Source organism: Capra hircus, chromosome 10, assembly GCF_001704415.2.
Source record: "Capra hircus breed San Clemente chromosome 10, ASM170441v1, whole genome shotgun sequence".
NCBI classification, from domain to species: Eukaryota; Metazoa; Chordata; class Mammalia; order Artiodactyla; family Bovidae; genus Capra; species Capra hircus.
The window spans coordinates 85,842,614-85,855,743 of NC_030817.1; the positions used below are offsets into that span (position 1 = coordinate 85,842,614).

General features: G+C 51.7%; 1 protein-coding gene across 2 annotated transcripts in view; it reads right to left on the bottom strand.

The window, feature by feature from the left end:
- Positions 1-13,130, bottom strand: part of CORO2B (coronin 2B) — a 151,042-nt gene that overhangs the window by 122,924 nt on the left and 14,988 nt on the right. The window contains exon 1 of one of the 2 annotated variants that reach the window (XM_018053594.1): positions 6,936-7,241. The exons of the other annotated variant lie outside the window; for it this stretch is intronic. The gene's annotated coding sequence lies outside the window, so the exon portion shown is untranslated. Of the gene's footprint in view, positions 1-6,935; positions 7,242-13,130 lie in introns of those variants that run through there. 2 annotated transcript variants of the gene reach the window in all.

Here is a 13,130-nt window from a genome sequence, read left to right on the forward strand (position 1 = left end):
ATTGGGAACCAACTACTGATTTCTCCCCACCCCAGGCTGCTCGGCCACCAGTGACTCCCAGTCAATGGAGCTTTCATTCCACAAGCCTAAGAGCCATCAGTGAATCCCTCCTCTCTCCCTCAGCCCACCTGGAGGTCCTGTCAATTCTCTCTTCCCTTTTCAATCTCAGAGTGCCTGCATTTTCCAAAGAACCTTTACACAGTTATAGCCCTGGAGTGCATAAAACTTTGTATCCAGCCCTCTTCACTTAGTAGAAACAGCTTCCCACATGCAGAGCATCGGGTATTACGGTTTTTAATGGCTGCAGAATGCTCCATCAAATAAATGCTGCTTAATTTACTTAGCCAGTCTCATATTGGAAAGCCTTTATTTTGCTCCCAAATTTTGGTTATAAATAATGCTGCGATGAGCATCTTGATGCACAGAGCCTGTCCCCGACTCTGGATTATTTCCTTTGGACAGATTCCCAGAAGTGGGATTACTAGGTCACAGGATATGGACATTTTTATGGCTTGTGAAGCACATTGCCAAATTGCTCTCCAAAAGGGTGACAGTACTTTTATGCGTCTTTGATGATGGCATATACAGATCGGAATATGCCACCAAAGACCCGGGACAGTCCTGGCAGCTGGGAGTCTGGAGTTCTTTTTTTTCAAAGACTTCTTAAAAGGTTGCTTAATTTTCTCCTAATTATCAAAGTAATAAATACACAGTGCATGGGTGCTGAGTCAATTCAGTTGTGTTTGACTCTCTGCAGCTCTTTGGATTGTAGCCCACCAGGCTTCCTTGTCCATGGGATTCTCCAGGCAATAATCCTGGAGTGGGTTGCTATGCCCTCGTCCAGAGGATCTTCCCAACCCAGGGATCGAACCCATGTCTCTTATGTCTCCTGCGTTAACAGGCGGGTTCTTTACCACTAGCCCCAGCTGGGAAGCCCATTATACCTAGTACAGAAAGGCAAAGACAGAAATGTATAATCAGATAAAAGTACCTCTAATTCCACTTTCCAAAGGGTCTCAGAAGATATGACTTTTGATTATAGGATTGTATTTGGGCTGAATTTCCACGTGAGTGAGGTGGCTGCTCTTTTTTAATTAATGAGTTAATCTATAAACTTGGCTGCACTGGGTCTTTGTTGCTATGCAGGTTTTCTCCGGTTGCAGTGAGTGGGGGCTACTCTCTAGCTGTGGTGTGTGGGCATCTCATTGCGGTGGCTTCTCTTGTTGCAGAGCACGGGTTTTAGGGCACGAGGGCTCAGAAGCTGCAGCACGTGGGATCTTCCGGGACCAGGAATTGAACCCGTGTCCCCTGCACTGACAGGTGAATTCTTAACCAATGAAGCACCAGGGATGTCTGATGTGGTTGTTTTAAATTATGGCTTTAAAACGAGAGGGCCCTGGCCTTTCTGGAGTAGTCCGCTGGGAAAGATATTAACATATTCTTGCCACACTGTTAAGTTTAATCACCTCTTTTTAAACAACAACAAAAAAAATTAGTTTTTTTTTTTTAACTCCCGGTGTGAAATCCTGCTTAGGGCAGGCTAGGGATACCTCAGTGAGGGTATGTCTTTGCCCTCCAGTGACAGAGTCCGTCTCCTGAGTCACAGCCAGAGTTATTCAAACACAAGCCTGGTCCTTTCCAGGTGGGGAAGATGGCCCTGGGGTCGGGGGAGAAGCCGGCTATGAAGTGTCAAACTGATATCCTGACCTTAAGAGCTGGTACTGAGAGTTGCTCTCAAGGAGGTCCTAGAACATTCTGAGCAATGGCTGGAGCCCCGGAACACGAGTTGAGAGCAGGGAGCCCCCAGAGTGACAACAATGACAAACCGCAAAGAGGAAGAGGGACAGCTCATGTTTGTTACTATACGCCAGGCTTGGGGTTAAGCGCTTTACGCATGTGAAATAAATGTAATGCTCACAACATCACCTGTACATTAAGGAGTTATAACAGTTAACGACTTTTTTTTTTTGGTATGGACCATTTTTAAAGTCTTTATTGAATTTGTTACAATATTGTTTCTGTTTTATGTCTTGGTTTTTAAGGCCTCAAAGCATGTGGGATCTTACTTAGCTCCTCCACCAGGGATCAAACCCGAACCCCTGATTGCAGGGCAAAGTCTTAACCACTGAACCCCTAGGGAAGTTCCAACAGTAACTACTATTATAATCAACCTTTACAGACTGTGTGTTAAGGCTACCACAAGAGAAGACTGGATGGTTCAACAACCTCCTAGTTCTGCAGACTGGAAGCCCAGGATCAAGGTGCCAGTGGGGTTGGTTTCTGGCGAGAGCTCTCTTCCTGGCTTGCAGACGGCCGCCTTCCCACTGCTTGCCACATACTCGGTGTCTCCTCCACTTTCTATAAGGGCGTCAGTCCTAAGGATTAGGGTCCCACCCTTACTACCTGTTGTTGTTGTTCAGTCACTAAGTTGTGTCTGACTCTTTGCGACCCTATGAACTGGAGCATGCCAGACTTATTACCCGGTTTAACCCTAATAACCTCCTTCAAGGCACTATCTCCAAATTCGGTTATGGCTTTAACATATGCATTGTGGGGAGCAGCACAATCAGTTCACAATACCTCACTGTCCTGAGAGACACAGACTCCTGACATCTTCCAGATGACCCTGCACTGCCCCGCATCTCATCCTCCATGCAGGCTCTGCTGCCGTCACACCGCATGTTAGCACTGTCAATGAGCAAGCTTTTGCTGACTAGCTTACGATTATTTGGAGGTTGCAGGAAACCTTTACTTATCTGTGCCCACCACCCCATACATTCATCCAACTCATGCATTCACTCTGTCGTCCACCAACTAGTTTAGGAATCACGTACTAGGAGCCAGGCCCTGTGTTAGCCCTGGGATGTCAATGGTGGACAGGATACAGTGACAACTCTGCATTTTAATAAGGCCGACCTTCCCACTTCTCTCTCCCATTGTACTGCCTAACCCCAGGCCTTCTGACAGCTCTCACCTCCTGTCCCAAACCCAGCCTGGGCAGGGGTTCCTTAACACCTTCCTGCTCAGAGGAAACAGATGGTGTTAATCCAATGGGACAGCCAGCTGTTTCTAGGCAAGGGATCGCAAGGCTGTGTGTTACCTCCCAGAAAATAAAATTATGCATATCCCAACAAGGAAAATAAACGTGTGCTCGTAAGACTTGTACAAGCAGTCCCTTTTGCCCACAAAACAGGTTTGCTTGCATGAAGCATTTCTATTAGAAAACAAAGGAACTGCTTCTTGATGTTCTCAGAGAGGGAGAAGGTGGGCTGTGCTTACCTCACCAAATCTCCCTTCACTGAAGCAGAGAACCATGAAGCTCACAGCCACCATCGTTCCCCCAGGAGGGGCAAAGGAGGGGAAACCTCAGCAGACACAGCAGTGGGACCCCCACCAACCGGGGCTACCAGAGCCCTGGGAACCGCGGAGGTGACAGCTGGATCCTATTTAACTTGGTACATGAGAGGGATGTTGTTGCTGTTAAATCTCTAAGTCATGTCCAACTCTTTGTGACCCCATGGACTGTAGCCCATCAGGCTCCTCTGTCCATGGGATTTCCCAGGCAAGAATACTGGAGTGGGTTGCCATTTGCTGCTCCAGGGGATCTTGCCGACCCAGGGATAGGTGGGCAAGGTGGATTGGAAGGTGAATTCTTTACCACTGAGCCACCTGAGAAGCCTCACGAGAGGGATAGGCAGGGATTAAAGACATATTACAAAGGGCAGTGGGAGCCCTTTTCACTCTTCTTTTTCTAGTGGCCTGAAATTCCTATAACAAGGCGAATAAAACATCTAGGTACAATGGATACACTTTGAACAAAGATGCAGTATAGAGCACAGGGAACTATACTCTGCGCCTGTAGTTGCTACAATGGAAAATGGGCTTCCTTGGTGGCTCAGTCAGTATCGAGTCCACCTGCAATGCAGGAGATCTGGGTTTGATCCCTGGGTTGGGAAGATCCCCTGGAGAAGGAATTGGCAGTCAACTCCAGTATTTCACCTGGGAAATCCCAAGGACAGAGGAGCTTGGAGGGTTATAGTCCATGGGGTTGCAAGAACCGGACAGGACTTAGCAACTAAACCACCACCGTAATGGAAAAGAATCTGAAAAAGAATAGATATTTATGTATAATGGAATCACTCTGCTGAACACTGGAAACACTGTAAATCAACTATACACCAATACATCAATTAAAAAGAGAAACCATCTGAGTACAATGCATGTGTGTGCCTGGGGTCAGACCCTAATTTGGGCCAAATACCCCAATTACTCCAACACTCTCCTTCCCTTCCCTTATTCCCTTCCACAGCACCAAGTGGCCTTAAGTGAAAAAAAAAAAACAAACCTGAAACTATTTTAATTTTTTAATCACACACACAAAAATGCTTGCCAGAGTGGCCTTTGTAACATCTAAACCTGATATCATTCCCTTGCACAGTGCGTATTTGCTCCCTGCCCTCAAATCAAGGCCACGGTCCTTGCAAATTGGATGCTGATGGCCTCCTTGGCTTTGGCCCCACCATGACACACTTATGCCTCACCATGCTCAATTTCTTTCTGTTCCGCAAAGCCTTTGCCTCTCTCTTCCAGGCCTTTGCCTAGGCCATGCCACTGGTAACTTTTTGGTCATTCTTCCTCACCGTCTGCTTGGCCAAATCCTCCTCCTGGCCTCTGCATCAGTGCCCTCGCAGTCCCTGGGCTGCATTAGTTGCTCCTCCCCAGGGTGCCTAACCCTCCCAACCCATGCGCTACCTGCAGCCTGTAATAGCTGCCCCACCCCCATATCACCCTTGGCTGTAAGCTTCACGCAGACCTGGGCCTCTACCACACTCACCACTTCATCTTCAGGACCTTCTCAAAGGCAGCAGCCAGGCAGAGCTCAGGGTGCTGCCTGAATGAAAGAGTCCAGTGAGAGGCAGGCCCCTCAACCCCTCGGTGCCCACCCTCCCCGCCCAGTCACGGAGGCCAGGGCCTGTATTTCGTCCATTTCTGCATGTCCAGGGCCTGCCACAAGGACTGGCACACAGCAGATGCTCAAGAATGTTTGCTGCACTAGAGGGAGTGGATATGGAGGAGTGAAGAGAAAACTCAGCCTTCTGGATAGATGCTCAGATCTCTTCTGCTGTCAGCCAGCTGTCCACACACCCACATACCTGCACACCACCCCAGTCTCCTCAATGGAGACCCACACACATCACGAGTGCCACTGCCTTACAGGCTGGCTGGGAGGTGTCCTGTCCCTTTTAATTAAAAGTCAGACCGGCAGCCTCCTCCCTACCCATTCCTCTCTCTCCAGGTCATTTCTGAAGATTGAGAATCAGCAGGACAGCTGAGAAGGAGGTGGGGTGGATGTGGAGAAATTGCTAGGTTTGCATCTCTGCCTCCCAACCCTCCTCCCACATAAAACAACTTTCTTGTGGGTGACCAGGCCCAGAGATGGCAGTGCCAGGGGCCTGGGGGCTGAGGGCCGGGCCAGGGCTGACCCTTGTTACTCTTTTCATTTCCTCAAGTCTTCTTTCCTTTCCCACTCCTTCCCCCACAGGCCCAGTTTTAGGGGATCCCCTTCCTTCCTCCTCAGGTGGGGAAGGCAAAGTGCCTGGCCTGGGGCCACTACCCACAGTTATAGAGGCAGGAGGGTCTCCGAAGGTCCTGGGAGCCACATCAACAGAGAAGCTCCCCGATCTGAGCCCTGGGGTGGGACTGAAGGCAGACAAAGGCTGCTAGCAAAGACCCCTTTCTCCTTCAAGCTGACCGGTGGGGGCTTACTGTGTTAGAGAAGCTTGTCACCTGGCATAAAGCAAAGCGGGTATGTACTTGGCTAAGCCCACTTCTGGGCAGACTGTGCTGAAAAACATCCCAGAGGCACAAACCAAGCACAGTGGCAAAACAGGGCTGGGAGAGACGCAGACATTCCAGGAAGGCCTCCTGGAGGAGGTGGCATTTGAGTCAGGCCACCAAGGGGAAGTGTAACCTCCACATTTTAGCAAGATTTGCAAAGCAAACAGCACTTAAACGACTGGAATTGTGTGTGTGTGTGTGTGTGTGTGTGTGTGTGTGTATTTTAGATGAGAGGTGTTTGTGGGGGAAGGGAAACCCCTGGCCTGTATTGAGTCTGGCCAGGTGTGAGGATCATGTGTGAGTATATTTTATCCCTGCAGCACTGCGAGGAATTAGGCACCACACCACAGGGGGCTGGGTGGCTCCTGCAGAGGCTGCTTCCATCACCTCTCCTCAGCCCAGGTCCTTTCTGGAGGGGCCCCTGCCAAGCAGCAGGGACAGCAGCAATCCACACAGAGAGGAGGGAGGGGGACCCTTGAGCCGGTCTCCAAGGATGCAGTTCATTAGGACGCATCCTCTGTTGCCATGGTGATCCCCAGCCCACAGAGCCAGGCTAATAGTTCCTGGATTCACTCAGGCCTCGAGCACAATTAGACAAGATGAATTTTTGAGTTGGAGCATAATGAGACCCGGACGTCCGGAAAGCATATGGCAGCCTCCCAGGGGACAGCGGAGCCCCGGGAGAGCACACTCCTGTCACAAGGTCACCAGGCCATTGCCTCTCTTGGGCAGGAGGTCTGGGAGGCATTGGGGAGCACTTCCCTTCCTTTAGAATTCTTCAAGGACAGCACAGCCTCTGTCTGAGCAGCACTGGGGGATGGGAGAAAGGAAAAATAAGCTTTCCATATCTGTCCCCAGCCCTTCAGGGGACAGGTTTGGGAGGCTTTATTCTGCATCCTCTGATAAATTTGCCAACAAACACATCTCACATGGCTGAAGCTGTGTTGCACGCACAGAATAGACCCTCGTATCCATGCAAAACATAAGATACGTCATTCAAAATTCTCTACTGGAACATACACAGGGCCAGGCACAAGAAACACATCATGGGGATTGGGGCACCACATGCTACTCCTCACTCAGGGCACAGGGCTTACCCTCTGGCAGGGGAGACAAGGTGTGTTGTCAGAACCATTTCAACACAGCAGTGACATGAGAAGAATGGAGTCTGGAGTGAGGAGAGATCAGAGAAGGCTTCCTGGAGTAGGTGACATTTTGGCTGGGCCTTGAGGAGAGATCAGAGAAGGCTTCCTGGAGTAGGTGACATTTTGGCTGGGCCTTGAAAGCAGGGATCAAGAGATCTTTTGAGTAGAGACAGATCAGAAAAGCACAAGTTGAGTTTGGGGCAGCTAGCAGACCAGCATGGCTGGAGGGCAGGGTCAGGGCAGGGGGAAGCTAAATAATACTGCTACCCAGCTTGATGGGACCCCACTCCACACTCCCCTAATCCAGGGCAGCCCCAGCCCCTCTTTGGGACTGAACCCAGGACAGGCTCCCAGCGAGGCAGCCCAGCTTTCATCCCTATCAGCTTTCCTCTAGCAGCATCACCCTTCCAGCCATCAGAAGTTTTGGTCAGAATCAAAACTCTTTTCTGACAAGTCTCCTGCACAAACCCCTCAGTGTTCTAAACACAGACCAGCCCCTTGGTGCCCAGCAGAGATAGGGGAAGGGAGAGGGGAGAGTTATAGTTTGCTGTAGGATCAGAAGTAGGGAGGAAGGATTTGGGGAGAGAAGACAGCTGCAGAAAGGGGCAACCCAGGTGTGGCAGGCTCCAGGGAGGAATGCTTACCAGGGACTTTCTCTCTAGGGTACCAAGCTCCCCGAGATTCTTGAAGGTTCAGGCTATTTAGAAGGCAAGGCTACTCTCCTGAGAAAGTAGGAGCTTTCTCTAATACAGCTCTCCTGGGTTACCACCTTTGGATCAATATTTTTCCCAGGAGATTGCTATTAGCAAAAATCACTGACCCTGCATAATAAAGAAGCAGAGATGGCAAAGCTTCCTGTTGGTTCTCTGTCTCTCTCCTCCAACCCCGCTTCCAATCTCTGGCCAGGAACCCAGCTCAGTTCCCCAATTCCGGCTGGCTGCCACCCCTCTTCTCCCAGGGCTGCCCACAGAGCCCAAAGCACTGAGCTTCAGCCTCTGAGAGATCTGATTTTCTAAATCTGAAAATGCTGTCCGAGCCAAGGCTGGGGAACAAGGGAGACGGTCTGGTTGAGGGGGGCTGGACCTGGGACACAGAACTGCTGACCGGAGCAGCCTCCTCCTGGGTTTCTCAGGCACCCCTGCTCCCCCACTGACTTCCACCTCTCAGGAACCTCCAGGGACTCAACAAGCTCCAGAACCTCACCTCGAGTCCTATCTCCCCTCCAGCCCTCACTGTTCCACTTGGCCAGCTCAGGCCTCTTGCTTGGACCATCACAATGGCCCCCAAAGGTCTTGGGCCCCCAGGGGAGGAGCAGGGACCACATCAGAGCCGGGACGGAATGTTGGCCCGTGCCCCTCTCTGTCCTGGGTCACCTCAGTGACTCTGGAGAGGCCTCTGTGTTCCATAGCAACAAAAGGGCTTTTTGTTTGGTCCTTTTCTTTAAATGGGACAGAAACAATTCGGGGAGAAGCTATTGGTAAAATGCAATGCTTCTGAGGGACTAAAGAGCCAGGCAGTTAGAGGCATGGCTCTGGGCTGCATGAAGGATGGGACAGAATCTTGGCTCTGTCTCAGTTTACAAGTGTGTGATCTTGGGCATATTACTTAACCCCTCTGAGCTTCAGTATCCTCATCCACAAAACAGACATAACAGTAGCACCTGTCCCTCTGCCCCCATCCCTGCACCTCACGGACTGTTGAAAGGATGATATAATATGCACCTAAAACAGCGCAGACCCTGGATCATGGTTGGCACTAAACAAACATCTCTCCTTAATATTCTGTTACTGGTGAACTCCAGTCCTACAGCATCTCCCTTGCCACTCAGACCTGGGCCAACCCAGAACAGACGCGCCCGGCAGCCAGTAAAGCATCAGTACCACTTTGCTCAGTCGGTCCTCCTTGACCCGGGAAGGCAGGGCCTCTTAACTACTCTTTGGTTTTACTCAATTTGAAGTGAGCTGGACACCAATTCCCCGCAGGAAAAAATAAATACGCTTCTGCTCAAAATACTAATGAGGTTGGAGGGGAGGTGGGGCTGGCAGGGGAGGGCGGTCCCCTGAGGACTTCCGCCAAGTCCTGCCGGCCCCTCAGGAGGATGTGGCCCAATTTGGAGCACCCTCGAGAGGTCAGGAGCAATGGGAAGCTCTGGTTTCGCTTCACAAGCCCCAGATCAAGGCTAAGCTGGCTCAGGTGACCCAGGGGAGGGGTGTGGGAAGCCCACCGGGGTGATGCCCATGGATTTGTGAACCAGCACTTCTCTGGGGGCGCTTTAGGAACAACCTGGCTGTCTTCCTCTCCTCATAACCAGCCCCCAAGGCCTGGAGATTCCTCTTCCCGTTCCCACCGTCTCAGCCCCGGTTCAGACCCTCACCATTGCCCAGGCTTCAGCCTTTCCCTATCCTGCCCATCCTCCCCTGAGTGGTCACTCTCATTTAGTCAGTCAACAAACAACAGTGAGCAGGAAGCCTATGCCAGCAGGAGGGAGGCAGGAGGACTCGGGGGGACCCAGGCCCAGCTTCGCCCTCCTTTCTGACCTCCCCCCTCACACTTCCCTAGACAAAAGCCTCACAGCTATGCCTTGAGTGGAGGGCAGCCCCTCCTCAGAGCCTGTGCTGTGCTTAGTTGCTCAGTCGTGTCCAACTCTTTGAGACCTCAAGGACTGTAGCCTGCCAGGTTCCTCTGTCCGCAGGGATTCTCCAGGCAAGAATACAAGAGCGGGTTGCATGCCCTCCTCCAGGGAATCTTCCCAACCCAAGGATCGAACCCAGGTCTCCCACATTGCAGGCTGATTCTTTACCGTCTGAGCCACCAGGGAAGCCCCCTCAGAGCCTAGGAACTCTCTGTTCTCTCAGCCAGAAAGATCTTCCCAGATTCCACGTGGCTCCTCCTCCCCTCCTTCCGCCCTGGGCCCTCATGTCCCCTTGTCAGAGCTGCTCTGTCTAAAGCAGTCCCTCCCATCACCTTGCCCCCTGACCCCACTGCACTTTTCATCATAGCATTGACTACCACCTGACACCCTAATATTTCTGTATTTGCGTTCTGTCCTGTGTCCCCGCCCTCCAGGGCCAGTCCCCTGAGGGCAGGGACTTTTTTCTGTTTTGTTCACCTATGTGGATGTGTCCTACCATCTAGAATGGTGGCTGGCACAGTACATGCTTAATGGATGTTTACTGTTGTGGAATCTAAGGACTCGATCACGTCTCTTTCCCATGCGCAACTCATGCACAACTCACCAGGGCCTCCAGCTTTGCCTCCCCTCCCCACCTTCCCAGCTCCTGACCCTCCATGCTCCAACCTCCCTGGACAACCTGGAAGCTCTCGAACATCTCAGGAGTAAGCCTGCCTTGTTTGTATTCGTGCTGCGCCTCCCCTCCTGCACCCTTTCCCAAATCTTACTCAACCTTCAAAGTCAGACTCGAACACCACCTCCCCTCAGAAGCCTTGTCCAGTCTCCCAGGCTCCGAGGCTTTCAGGACCTGCTTTCAGCACTGCCCCAAGCGCTCCTTCAGTGTCTGTGTCTGCCTCCCAGGCAGAAGTCAGCTTCCTTAAAGGCTGGGGAGATGGGTCCCTTCTGTGCACCCCCAGCCCACACAGTGGCTGGCAAGATCAGGTGCTTAGGGGATGGTCATTTGCAGTAAGATTCAGATTGTTCTAATGATAAGAACTGTTACTAACTACTATCTCTTTACAAGGTCCACCACGGGAGACAGAACAACAAGCCAGCCCCAGAGCTGAGAACAGAAGCCCAGCCTCAGGGGCCAAACTAAGGGCAGGGATCCAGCTTCCCTGAGTGTGGACAGCAGATAATCTGAGACCAGCCACGAGGCTTGGGCACGGAGCCACAGACTTCCACATCTGAAGACAAGGCCGGTCCCACTGTCAGGGGGAATTGCTGCCTGCAACTCCCAGGGGATGTAAACCGGACACCCCTGTCCCTTTCCTGGGAGGAAATCCTGCCAGCATTCTCAGGGACGTGGGACAGCAGGGCTGAGCTGAAGGAGGAAGGGGGGGAGGGGGCCAAAGGATGGGCCTGGGTCCTAGAGCCCTCCCGCTAGCCTGACCCCATGGGCCACAGCTGAGGCCACCAACGGCCCTCAGTCCTGCTCCTGGCCAGCTCTCTGGCCTGGAACACTGAATAGCTGGGACTTTCACACAGCACAATGCTCTCTACACCCCTTCCTACCTCTTCACTGCTTCAGAGCAAGCCCACTCCACAGCTCATCTGACTCTCCAAACACTGTCAAGGGCCAAATAGGATTACTTAACCAGAGAGGTTAAGCAACTTGCATAAGGTCACACAGCATGTTGAGGCAAAGCCCAGAATAAAAACTAGGCTGAGATTTCAGCCGTTATTTGGAATCACCAGGAAAGCAAGTGCTGAAGGGCTTTCTCGGGCTGGAGGCAGGAGACTGAGAGGGCTTCACCACCTCCAGAAATCCTACCCCACCTTCTTCTGCAAGTACACAGTCTGGCTTCAAACCCCAAGAAATTCCATCTCTGCTCACTGGTTCTCAGACTTGGGAAGTGGCCTATTCCCTGTGACTTCTTCCCTGGAGGATGCATTAAATAAACAGAGACCCTTTCTCATTTTTCTCCATAAATATTTCAGGAGACTTAAGAAACAAACAGGTCTGTGTTTGATCTACTGGCCACTCAGAAATGGGGGCTCCTCTATCCCAGGCAGGACCGTCAAACCATCCCCAGGGATTACAGTGTCCTCCAGGCCATGGCAAAGGCAAGATGGTGGGGACAGCCACCTTCCTACAGGGGCTCTTCACCTAGGTCAGGGAACCTGAAGGGAGCTGGAGAGCAGAGCCCAGTTTTTACCAGAAACGCCCCTCCCCTCACTGTCTGCCATTCCTAGAAATTCCTCCCCTCGCTGTTTGCCGTTCCTTTGCTCAGAATCTGTTGTTTTGGGGGACACTTCAATCACTGCTGCCCAAGACCACGCCACAGGGGACGTGGGGTTCCACACAGACAGGCACCACCTACGGGGATGGGGGTGCAGAGCCTCTCGGAGCAGGTGAATCACAGTCCAGCTGGAGACGGCAGCCACTTAGCAGGCCAGGTTCCCCTTAAGACTTCCCCAAAGTCCTTTTGTTTATTGATTCAGATGTTCACGGAGGACATTATTCTTGGACCCGGCACATTCCGCGGCTCCCCATCGCTGACAGGATTCTGACTTCTCAGACCGTCATTTCCTGTGCTCCCCGTCTCGCCCCACCCCAGCCCCCCGACCAGAGTCTCACCGTGCGCTCCAGTTAACCCGGCTCCTCCTTTCCCCCTCGAGTCTTTCCCTCGCCTAACCGCTCTGCTGCCTGTGCCTTCTCTCCTCTCCCGTCCTCTTCTCTCGCCCTTCTCAGGGTGGTGCACATGCCAACTCCTCCGTGAAGCCCTTCTGGATCATCCCGCCCCACGGTGACCCCGCCGCTCCCCCGAGCTCCGTCGTGGCTCGCCGCCCACACTGCCTCCCCGGGGACGGCTCCTGTGACACGCTCACGTGTGAGGGCTTATCATTTCAATTCAGTTACAAGTGTCTATAGAGCCAGGCTCTAGCTTCTGTTTCAGCCAGGTGTCTGAGGATGAGAGCTGAATCTGGATAGGTCTCCTCTAGCAGGACACTCCGCTCTTAAGAAATCTTGATGCCCAGACCCTAACTCCCAGAGAATCCGATTCTGTTGTTCTGGGGGTAGGGGAGTAGGGAGGACCAACTATGTAATCTGGTCCTCTTGATGAAAAATTATAAAGAATTTCAAGACAGGAGCAGCAGAACATTAAATCAGGCACTGCACAGGTCCCACACCTGTTGATACCGACCCTGAGGAAAAGCATATAAACCTCCCCAGGTGATCTGCAGCCAGCATGGAGAATCGCCGCTAATGACAGCGAGGAGCCACTGATGGTTCTGCACCTCCGAGCTCCCAAGACAGTGCGTGCATCTGCGTGTCCTTCACCTCTGCAAGCCTGGGCTGCCTGGGGCCCAGGCAAATATTTGTAGACTGAATGAATATATGAATGGATGGAGAGAGATGGAGCTTGAACCAGAAAGCTGAGAACGGATCTTTTTTCCATTAGAAAGGAAATGTATTAAATATTAATGTTTTATTATTAATAAATAGAATATTTTATATAATAAAACCAAGC